Source organism: Rhinolophus ferrumequinum, chromosome 4, assembly GCF_004115265.2.
Source record: "Rhinolophus ferrumequinum isolate MPI-CBG mRhiFer1 chromosome 4, mRhiFer1_v1.p, whole genome shotgun sequence".
Classification (NCBI taxonomy): domain Eukaryota; kingdom Metazoa; phylum Chordata; class Mammalia; order Chiroptera; family Rhinolophidae; genus Rhinolophus; species Rhinolophus ferrumequinum.
In genome coordinates, this window is record NC_046287.1 from 8,000,215 (window position 1) to 8,011,913 (window position 11,699).

Below are 11,699 nucleotides of genomic sequence, written 5' to 3' on the forward strand. Positions count from 1 at the left end.
GTGGAAGCACTTTTATGGTCCAGTATACTGAATCCGAGAAATGGGTACACCATTGCACAAGAAAGGATCCAGAATTTATCATGGTGGAATGGTGGAATGATGGAAGTGTCCTTCGAGTCAGCTATGTGCTATTTCACTACAATGCAATGACAGGATCCAACTTAGCCATCCCCCAACACACACACACACACACACACACGCACGCACGCACTACTCATGCTCGTATCTCACACTGTCTCTGAGCATTAGGAAGATAGGGAACCTCTGCAGATTCATGATTCCCATGTTGAACTCAACCTATCAACCAGGAATGATTGGCCAAGTAATTTTCTTAAAAATTATCCTGAAGGATTCTACAGGGACTCCTTCCTCAAATTGACCCCCGTCACACCTCCATGTCATGTGTATGCACAGGACCAATCACAGGTGTGCTCTCAAAAACTTCTAAAAGACGTGAAATCTCTCCCTTCATTCATTCATTTGAAAGTACTCAGCATCTACTCAGTGCTTTCCCTCCAAGAACCTACCCAGTAGCCAGGGTCGTAGACATCTCTGTGCTAAATGACTCCATACAACACAATACTCGGCAAACAAGTTGTAAAAGCATAACATATTATAGGAGATTAAGGGAGGTAGAAGCTCAGGGTTGGCCAGGCACAGCCTCCTGAAAACCAAGAGATGTGAGCTGGGTTATGAAGGCGTAAGCTGAAAGCCAGGTCACAGGATGGAGGAGTCCGGCTGGCATTTCCACTGCCAGCCTGAAGGTTGCAGGGAATCGCGACCATGGCGAGTCTGAAGGATTATGTCTTGAGTATTCCCGGCAACTTGATTACAGCATGCAAATTTTCCGCGGAGCTGACTTCTCGGCTCCAGGAGCCACGCACACGCTCCTTTGGGCTTTTTGCACGAGGAAAACATTGTTGGGAAAGAAGCCTGAGGACCAACCACTGGAAACTGCACTCAATAGCACTTTGGTTGAGATAATTGCTGCGTTTTTTTTAAATTGTAGGCTTTGGAGGTGACCACAAGCAAAATTTGTGACAGACATTTGACACTGAGAAACTGCCGTGTATGGGTGAAATTTTTCACAAGCCCTCCCCTCCTCCCGAAGACTGGTTTATTGACTAACAAAGGAAAATTATCTCAAACCGCTGGAGTACGTTAGCCAAGTCTACTCGTGTGTCGTAATGCTCTTTTGCTAGGCACAAGATTTCTCGTCACTACAGTCCTGCAGATCCCCATCCGACAAGCCGGTTCAAGCACAATGTGTGGGTGTCTCACAGCAACCAGTGCTCGGAGTGTGGTTTGTGCCCTGAGAGCCGAAAATGCAGATGTGTAGCGAGACCCCTCTCCTACCATGGGCTCAAGGGTCTTCAAAGCCCTGCAAAGCTGCCTCCTTATCCTCTGGGCCATCTGGTCTCCTGCATCCTTTCTGCCTGCAGCAAGCTCTGTCTGAAAGAAAACTTGTGGCATCACAGTGCAAGTGCAAGAACACAGTCCATCAAATGGAAAAAATCTCAAGCCAGGGAAAATAGAAGAGCTGTGGAGGCACGCTCCCTGCCCACAGCCAGGTGATGTCAGTTCCCATAATGAAGATATCATCAGAATGAAGCAGAGAGCTTAGAGAGACACTTGAGTGGCACGTATCCATCCCCACCTAGGGCGGTGGGTCCAGGCCAGCAGCTTGCACAGGTGTTCCCCCTAGGAACCTCTCCCAGGTTCCAGGGCTCCTCAGGCTGACTTCCTCATGAGGCTTCCCACACAGGACAAAGAAGAAGCCCTGCTCTTGGCCTTGATAATCCCACTTCTCATTGTAAAGATGGCATGACAGAAAAAGTATTAAATTGGGAGTCGGACTGATTTGGGCTCTGTCATCTCCTGGTTTGAGGGATCTCAGGGAAGCTCTTTGTGTCTTAGCTCCATCACCTAAAGAATTACACTCATATTTATCTCCTAGGGTCCTTGAGAAGATTCATTAAGACAGTGGAGGTGAAAGGGCCTAACACACATCCATCACATGGTTTACCCAAAATGAGAATTAATGATCACATAAACTAGCTTAACACATCAATCAGAAAGCATTTTCTGGGTGTCCACTGTGTGTTAAACAACGAGAATGACAAAAATGGAGAAAGTATGGTTTTTCCCTCAAGGAATTTATAAACTAGTTGAGGGGAATGATAGAAACCTGGGCAAAGATAAATTAAAAAGCAGTGAACAAGCATCCAACATGGAGGTTCACTGTAAGTGCCCCAGGAATCTCAAAGAAGGAAGGACCTGGACCAGCAGGGCATCGAGGAAAGAGGATTTAGCAGAGCCATGAAAACTGGGAAGACCCTGACGAGTTGAAAAGACACCCCAGATTGAGAAAGGCTTTCAGGAAAACGTTAGTCTCCCTTGAGTTGACAATGAAACTTGGTCTTCTAAGGGGCTGATTGCACTTGAATACTGACCAAAAGTCAAGACTGATCCCAGTATACAAAGAAAGAAGGGCATCCACTTTCTGCCCTTTCTCCTCCATGAAACCGTCTTTCATTCAGTACAGGAGAAAGTATATCTATGGTTTTCCAGTCCCAGAAAGAGAACAGAAGGCAAGAAAAAGACAAGAGAAAATAAAGCATGCAGAGAGATAGCCATCTGTGTTTGCTGGTTTAGTCTTCATCAGATGTGTAATTATGATGCTAAGGGCTGAGTTGGCCATTTGGAGAAATGGGGGCCCAGGTCAAGCAAATAACCCACAAAGGAGGATAGAAACCTACAGACAATAGGCTGTAAGCGCATGGTTTTTCTCTTTAAAAAGACTTGTGTTTTCCAAGTAAAAACAAGATACTTCCTCAAAACATTTCAGTTGGGTAGGAAACATCAAATTCACAAGTCTTTAGCAAAGTCTAAAGTGGTGCCAACCACCTCATCCCTAGAATAAAACCTAAGACTGTATTATTTTCATTTTGTATGAAACATTCAAAGTTCAGGGCTGGAAAATTGTGTGTGGGCTGCTGCCTGATAGTACAGGCAGTGATTATATAGTGACTCACGATACATTTCCTGCGCTACCACACCTTAAAGTTTAAACTCACTCAAGCCAGACAGTAAACTATTAGCAGAGATATTTCTGTAACCATAATTCCTAGTCTTTTTACTAATTTTTTTTTTAAAAAAACTTGCAGCATGGCCAGTTTTAGAAAAGTCACAGAGCTCTCTTTTCTGGCATCAGGGTTTTGGAATATTTATCCTTTCAAAAACAATACAAAATAAATACATGGCCCTGGGGTATTTTAAGGAATTTTTCAGTTGACCAGCTTGGTCAACCAGCCTAATCCTGGAGCACTGGCTCCATCATGGCAGCCAGCCCCAGCTCCTCACCACAAGGGAGACTCAGCACAGCACTGCTGTGGTTGTGGCCGCGTCTGCCCCAGGTACCCTAAAGGAAGTGTCTCTGTGGTGAGGCCAGGCAGGACATGGCACCACGCGGAGAGAGCCGCTGACAAGACACCGAGGCTTCCATGCAGAGTTGGAGAGGTCAAGTTTTTCTGTGATACAACACAAAGCAACTGGTAAGACACTCCTACCTGAGCTACAGCCCTCGTCCTTCAGCCTGAGGCCAGTTTTGGTCACCTGGATTCACACACGTCATACGCTCCCCTGGAACCCACGATGACGTCACATCTGCCTTCAGAGCCCGAGAGCTCCTGTTTAACACCAATATGTCCAAAGAACCTCCAAAAAGCTCCTCTGACCGTATTTCTGAGCTTAGGGTTTCACATGCCATAACCATCACTAACTTGGAATGCAAGAGATAGAAATTGTATTTCATGTGTGTGGCTGTCCATTTAGTCTCATCCATGACAGATCCCCAGGATCGGAAATATGTTACAAAATTCTTTCCTAGAGCAACATCTGCCACTATTTTTACACATTAAATTAATGGCGTGGACAATTGGTTTGGGGTCTCCAAAATCCCTCTGTGTTCAGGGGTAGGGCTGGGGGTGGAGGTAAGACCTCGATGGTGGGGAGGCAAGCCGAGGTTTCCTTCCTGCCCACGGTTGGTCGGCCAGAGGAAAGCACCGGGGAGGGCAGAGGCTGGGAACAGGAGACGGGGAGGATGCTGACGCACCCCAGACGGGGCTCGGAGTGTTTTCTTGGTTAGCAACAAACTGTGCACACACCTCAGTCATCAGCCCTTAAAAAGTGGAATCTGATGGAAGGGCTTAAAGGGCACGGGGAAGTCAGAAAAGTGAGGGCCAAAGCCACGTCAGTCCCTGCAGCATTTTGTCCTGGCACGCATCACGTGGGTGCCGAATGAATGACACACAGCTGAGTTTGTGAACTCAAGGCCAGGCATGGCCAAGGGAATGGCTGTACACTCTATGGAGACAGACAGAGGGTAGCATCCTCCCAGGCAAAAGATGTCTAGACAGAAGGGGTAGGCCTGTGTCCCCACGTTCTCTGTGTGCTCTTTGCTGTTTCAATGTCTATGGTGTGTGGCTAGGATTGGTTAGTATAGGGAGATCCCCTCGCAGCAGGAAACCCCACACTTTCTCAGCAGGTTTCTTCTGGTTCCAGCCCTCTGTGCTCAACCTGGGTCAGGATCTAAGGTCTGGGGTCTCCCTGGAAGCCCAGCATTCCATGCCTTCCTTACACACCTTGAGGGCAGCTTCTGGCTAAGAAACCATCTCCATTCACCTCTCTTTTATCCTGCTCCAAAACCACTTCCTCCCTTGTGCCATCCTCCTGACACCCATGCCACGCTCTGCCCCTCAATAACATTTCAATGTTTCTGTTCCAGTCTATACTAAGATTTAGGGGTCCCTTCATAATGTGCCACACAGAAGAAAAGAACAAGATTCTAATCACGGATCAGTCCTCCTCCACACCTGCTTCACCTTACACACTCATTTCTGTGTCTTCTTCCCCGGCCACTCCTCCCACCTCAGTTGTGTGCCCTGAGTCAGAAGCTCCACAGCTTTTGCCAAGAAGTGGCAAGCTAAAAGGCTCCCTGCCCTGTTCTCTTTCTCGTGAACTTCTAGAAAACCCACCTGTTCTGCAGAGCCTCCCAAGTACACAGACCACACACATCGTATCATGTATCTACAGGACATTTTCCCCTGCTGTTTGCAGACGATTGTGCCCACTTGTACTTTCTAATTGCTGCTTATTTTTTCCCCAAGACAGGAAGGAAGTGCTGTCTGATAAATGGAGAAGTTGTGTGGGAATTGGGAGGCTGTGTGACCTGGGGAAAATTGCTTTGAGTGTCTGGGTAAGTTGGTATTTCAGCAACCCAGGGTGAGTCAACAGAAAGCAGCTCAATTGTCCAGAGAGGGGCACCTTTGGTTGCTGTTAGGTACAGCATCCTTTCCGAGAGTTAGGTACACAGAGCTGAGTGCCTGAGCGCTCCTAGGATGAGCAGATGCCCTGCTTGCTTCATGGTACTCCCCTTCCTTTCTCTTTCCCTAACTTTGACTCTTTGGCTCCTTCAGCTTCAGTTGATCAAAGAAACTCAAAGCTTAGACCCCAAAAAGTGAATGCCTGTCCAATCAGCTTCATGAACCACTGCCCTTGGTGTGCCAAGGACCGGGCATGCATCAGAAGTAGCTTGGGCTTGGGACGGGTGAATATGCACATGGAGCTTTTTGATGAAAGATCCTCGACTCTTATGCATAAGGGTCAGGACACTTTCAATCTCAAGTGACATGAATTCAACTCAAACTACGTAAAGCCAAGAAAGAAATCCAAAGGCTTATGTACCTGGGTGCATTGACCTCTGGCAAGGCTGGATATAAGGTCTCAAACAATATCATCAGAGGCTGTTATCAAAATGAACAAGCGCTGGTGAGGATGTGGAGGAAAGGGAACCCTTGTGCACTGTTGGTGAGAATGTAAAGTGGTGCAGCCACTATGGAAAACAGTATGGAGCGTCCCCAAAAAATTAAAAATAGAACTACCTTATGACCCAGCAATCCCTGTTCTGAGTATATACCCAAAGGAAATGAAATCAGTACCTCAAAGAGATAGCTATACTCCATGTTCATTGCAGCATTATTCACAATAGCCAAGATATGGAAATAACCTAAGTGTTTGTCAACAGATGAACAAATAATGAAATTTCGGTGTATATATATTTAAATATATATTGATATAGATATATAGATGTATATCTAAACACACACACACACACAAATGGAATATTATTCAGCCTTAAAAACGAGATCCTGCCATATGTGACAACATGGATGAACCTGGAGGACATTATGCTTCATGAAATAAGCCAGACACGGAAAGAACAATATTGCATGATCTCACTTATATGTGGAATCTAAAAAGTTGAATACATAGAAGCAGGGAGTAGAACAGTGATTATCAGGGAATACAGGGTACAAAGTTGCAGTCATGTAGGATGAATAATTCTGGAGCTTTAATATAAAGCATGATGATTATAGTTAACAATACTCTATTGAATACTGGAAATTTGCTAAGTAGATTTCTGGTGTTCTCGCCGCACGCGTGTGCACGCGAAGGTAACTATGTGAGGAGATGGATACGTTAATTAGCTCGACTATAATTATTTCACCATGTATGTCGTTCACATTGCTGTACACCTTAAATATATACAACATTTATTACAAATAAATGAAAAATAAAGTTGTAAATGTTTGCAGAGCCCCACCTCTGTCTCCACCTGCTGGACAGGTGCTCTACAAAGTCGATGGCCTGCTCCAGTGGGATGTAAGTATTGTCTGCTGGTTGCAGCAGACATGTCCTGGGAAGTCTCTTCTTGGGTCAGGTGCCCATTCCTAACTCCTGCGTCATGTGACCTCTTCTGTGGCAGGGTAGACCTGGTTCAGGTTGTAAAATACATTCTCCATAAGAGAGAAGCGTTCAGTTCCTAGGAGGATGGAAATGGATGCTGGACAGACAAAAACACCCAATGTCTCCTACACCACCATGCACCAACCAGGAGCCAAAACTGCAGAAAATCGCAGCCAACTGAGCTGCCCAGTGCACCCAGGGCTCAGTCTTCTAAACCGTACACATTTGCAACAAAAGGCAAAGAAAACTCTGAAGCCATGTGCTAGATAAAGAGAGCATAACAATGTGGCACTCTAGCTTTGTTTTGTTTTGTTTTTTCCTATAGCTGGAGAAGGCGCTTCCAGCTTGGTAAAGTTAAATACAAATAGGACTTTGCTGCGATCATCAAAATAGTTCTATGACTCACGAGATAAATGAGAAAAGTACACAGAAGAGTCAAAGTTACACTGAAGTTAGATTGTAATCACACCCTTGACTTCTGACAACCCACTGACAGTTTCCTGCTGAAAGCACATTACTGACTTATTTCTCTCCACAGAGCTGACTTGATTAGCCTAAAGCAGATTATCTCCTCTGCAGATTATCTGAGAGATCAGCTTTCCACACAGGTTGGTATCTACACACACCCCCCCCACACAACTCCCCACCCCTGTCAGCAATCAGAGCAGCTCCTGTCTCTCTACCACTGAGTCAGTCACTGAAGATCAACACTGACCCACTGGCCCAAGAACCCACATTTGAGGCTACCCAATCATCTATGAGCCAGAAAGCAACTTAACAGACATCACTCCTTTAAAAACACTGACACTGAAGGCTCTGAAATAGATGAGTCTGCTTTTCTGCAGTAAGAGGATCAGTCTGTCCCAAGTAATAAGGATGGTGGGCCCGGAAGTAGGAACTTCGAAGGTAGGCCTTCGAGTCAGAGAAGAAAGGCCTCAGGTGCCCAGTGAAGTACGTAGAGCTCGGCTCAACATGCACAACTTTCCCTGACTTTCAGGTAACTTGACTTTTCTTACCCTCAAGCCTCTGCATCACCAGCAGGCCCAAGTCTCTGTAACAGCAAACCCCCCAAATTCATAGAAGACCTGCTGTGTGACAAGCATAGGAGCACAGAGTTAGATCGAAAGAGGCCCTTCTAGGCCAGAGGCCATTGTGAGTTCAAGTCTGAGCTCTCCACCTCTGCTCCGAGCAGAGTAGTGATGTATGCAACATGTGTCAGATGTGTTTCAAATAAAATCACACTGAAATAGCAGATAAATATTGCCATGGAAGAGAAACGGACACCAGTATACAAGCCAAAGCCATGAGCTTCTTGGTCTCCAGGTCGAGAGGGCAGAGAGACCAACAGTTTGATTTCTCTGGGGTAACAGGAAATAAAACCCTGCAAGCGCAGCAGAGAACGAGTCAGGAGTGCTGCCTGAAGCCTCAGGTGATGCTGATCTCCCCACTCATAAAAACAGGCAGCGAAGCTGTAGCCTCTGGCTTTTTTATAAAAGCCAGGACCCTGTAGGCACAGCCCTGAAGCCCCGTCTGAGTGGAGCCCCCCACCCGTTGAGTGGCTGCATGTATGTATCCCCAGTAATGGGGGGGAAAGAGCCCAGCCAAAAATATGCAACCTGGTTCTGGAACAGAGTTCCTGAGAGACAGGTGGAAGCAATGTCACCACTATACAGGGAAGAAAATAACCCACAGCTATGAGGAGGGACAAGCAACCCAAGACATGCATGCAAACCTAAGTTTTAAATGTAATCTAACAAAAGAAGGTCAAACAACAATCTCAGAAATAACAACAACAAAAATATATTTCCTCAGAAATGGAAATATCTGAGCAATCTCAAAAATCATTTAAAATAAGAATGCTTAAAACCTTCAAAGAGACAAAGTACATGCCAGAAAAACAATAATAAAAGATGTGAATGAAGAACATATGGTTCTGAAAAATAACCACTACCAATCCTAGAAATTAAATATACAATTATTAAAATTAAAAGCTCATAGACTGGATAAATATTGAACACAATTAATCAGAGAATTAGAAATTGGAAGAAGACAATACTGAAGAATTCACCCAGAATACAGCGCAGGAGAAAAGAAGATGGAAGACATGAAAAGGAAGATGAGAGACATGGAGGATAGATTAAAATAAAACAGAAGACTTATAGCAACTCCAAAATGAGAGAATAAGGGGATTAGTGGAGGAAAAATATACAGGAATTAATGACTGGTAAATTTCCAGTATTGAAGAAAAACAAAATCACAGATTTGTAGTGAGCACAGGATATTAAATTAAATATATATAATATATATATATATATATATATATATATATATATATATATATGTATGTATGTATATATATATATATATACACAAGTATAGGTATACATACTTAGATACATTGTACTAAAATTGGAGAACATAACTATAAAGAAAAAGTCTTACGTCTACCAGAGAGAAAAGATAGCTAAGTCACAAAGGAATAACAATAAGACCAATGGTAGACTCTCATCATCAACAACAGCAGAAGACAAAGACGTGATGTTCAAAGTCTAAGGGAAAGTAACTGTCCATTATGAATTCTTTACCTTGTTAAACTACCCGTCAGATGGAGATGAAATAAATAATCTAAGTGTCAATGAATGGATGAATGGATAAAGTAAACGTGGTACATAAACGATGGAACAGAGTCATCCCTCAGAATCCAAGGGGGATTGGTTCCAGGACCCTCCCCCACACCCAATACCAAAATTCACAGAAGCTCAAGTCCCTTATATAAAATGTCGTTAAACAATGCATACAATCAGTCCCCCATATCAGAGGATTCCTAACCTTGGATCAAAAATACTGTTTTTGATCCGTGGTTGGTTGAATCCTCGGATGCAAAACCTGTGGAGATGAAAGGATGACTGTGTTTTTGCAGCCATAAAAATGAAATGAAATCTTGCCATTTTTAACAACTTACCATAGATGGACTTTGAGGGTATTATGCTGAGTGAAATAAGTCAGAGAAAAACAAATACCATATGATCTCACTTGTATACGAAATCTAAAAAAAAAAAAAAGAAAGAAAAAAGGAAAAAGAAAAACCAAGCAGCTCAGAGAATGAATTGGTTGTTTCCAGGGGTAGGAGGGAAGGGTTGGGCAAAGTCGGTGAAAGGGCTCAATGGGGCAAACTTCCAGTTACAAAATAAATAAGTCAAGGGGATGCAATGTATAACATGGTGACTAGAGTTAATAACACGCTATTACATATTTGAAAGTTGCTGAGAGTAAATCCTAAAAGTCCTCAACAAAAGAAAAAAAATTGTAATTATGTAAGATGATGGATGCTAACTAGATTTATTGTGGTGATCATTTCACAAAATATACAAATAGCAAATCATTCTGTTGTACATCTGAAACTAATATAATCTTATATGTCAATTATACCTAAATGAAAACAAGTTTAAATAAAAAAGGAGGTAAAATAGACAGTTTTCTACATACAAAGTCTAAGAACTTTTACCATCGATAGATACTCAATAAAAGAAATATTAAACAGTTCCATAAGAGGAAAAAGGGACACAGGGAGGGAGTAAATGGTGAGCAAAGAAACTGGCAAATTATGCTATTAATTTAACTATTAACTCTTGAAAAATAACATTGATTGTATTTAAAATTCTAGATGACAAAAATAAGGAAGGTAGAAGAGGGAGAATACAGGAGGATCAAAACATGCCAAATTCTTTGTCTTGTCTAGGATGAAGACAGAGACGTTACATAATTTTAGATGCTGTTAGAATATACACGTATCCTAAAAGTGTATGGATGACTTCCAAAAAATTAAGTAAATAGTTTCCAAAGCAATGTAGAGGAAAGGGGGAGTTGGGGAGAAATAAAAATATACCCTTTTAAGATGTTAGCAATAAGTCCAAATATGACAATAATCACGATAAATATCAACATATTAAAGCCATGTATTAAGGGACAACTTATCAGGGTGATAATTTTTTTTTAAGCTTGAGTTTATAATGCCACCATCCAGTAGCTGGAATTTCCCTTGGCTTCTCTCAAGGCTTCTTCAAACTCCACGAGTTTCCCAAACCCATCTTTCTACAACTTCAAAACAGCAGGCTCACAGGACAGATCCGCAAGCTCCATTCTCTGACTTCTCTGCCCCATTTTCAGGATGCTTTCACTTTTTTCTTTTTTAAGAAAAAGACATGTCCTCCTTTGTTTGTGGGGGGCGGGAGCAGGTGGAAGGAACCAGCCATGCCGCTCTTATATTCAGAGTAACCAATATTTATCAAGCAGTTTCTGTGAGCCAGGTACTGAGCTAGGGGCTTTCACATATTTAATTTACTCCTTGCAAGCCAGTGGTGAGGCAGGCACTGTCATCCTATCTTGCAGAAGAAATTCTCCAGCAAAAGCTTACAGATGCTGCTTCTTGTCAGCTAAGGGTAAACAGGAACATTCATTCCTGGGTCAAAGAAGTTCCACTGCAGCCACGTTGACCATAAATGGCATCTTGTTGGTCCAACATGGTAAGCCAAATTTTGGAATTCTGAATAACTTTTTAAGCATTTTGGGTCTAGCGTGTTGAGTGGACCTGCTCAAGGAAGAAAGTGTCTTAGTCTGCTCACGCTGCTGTAACAAAGTACCATAGGCTGGGTGGCTTAAAATAAACAGTTCTGGAGACTGGAAGTTTCAGGTTAGGGTGCCAGCATAGTCAGGTTCTAATGAGGACTCACTTCCTGGCTTGTAGACGGCCACCTTCTCACTAGATCCTCAAATGGCCAAGACAGAGCTTTAGTCTCTTCATTCCTTTGGGCACCAATGCCATCGTGGGGGCTCTACTCCCATGACCTCATCCAAATCCAATTGCTCCATAAGACCCCTTCTCCAACACCAAC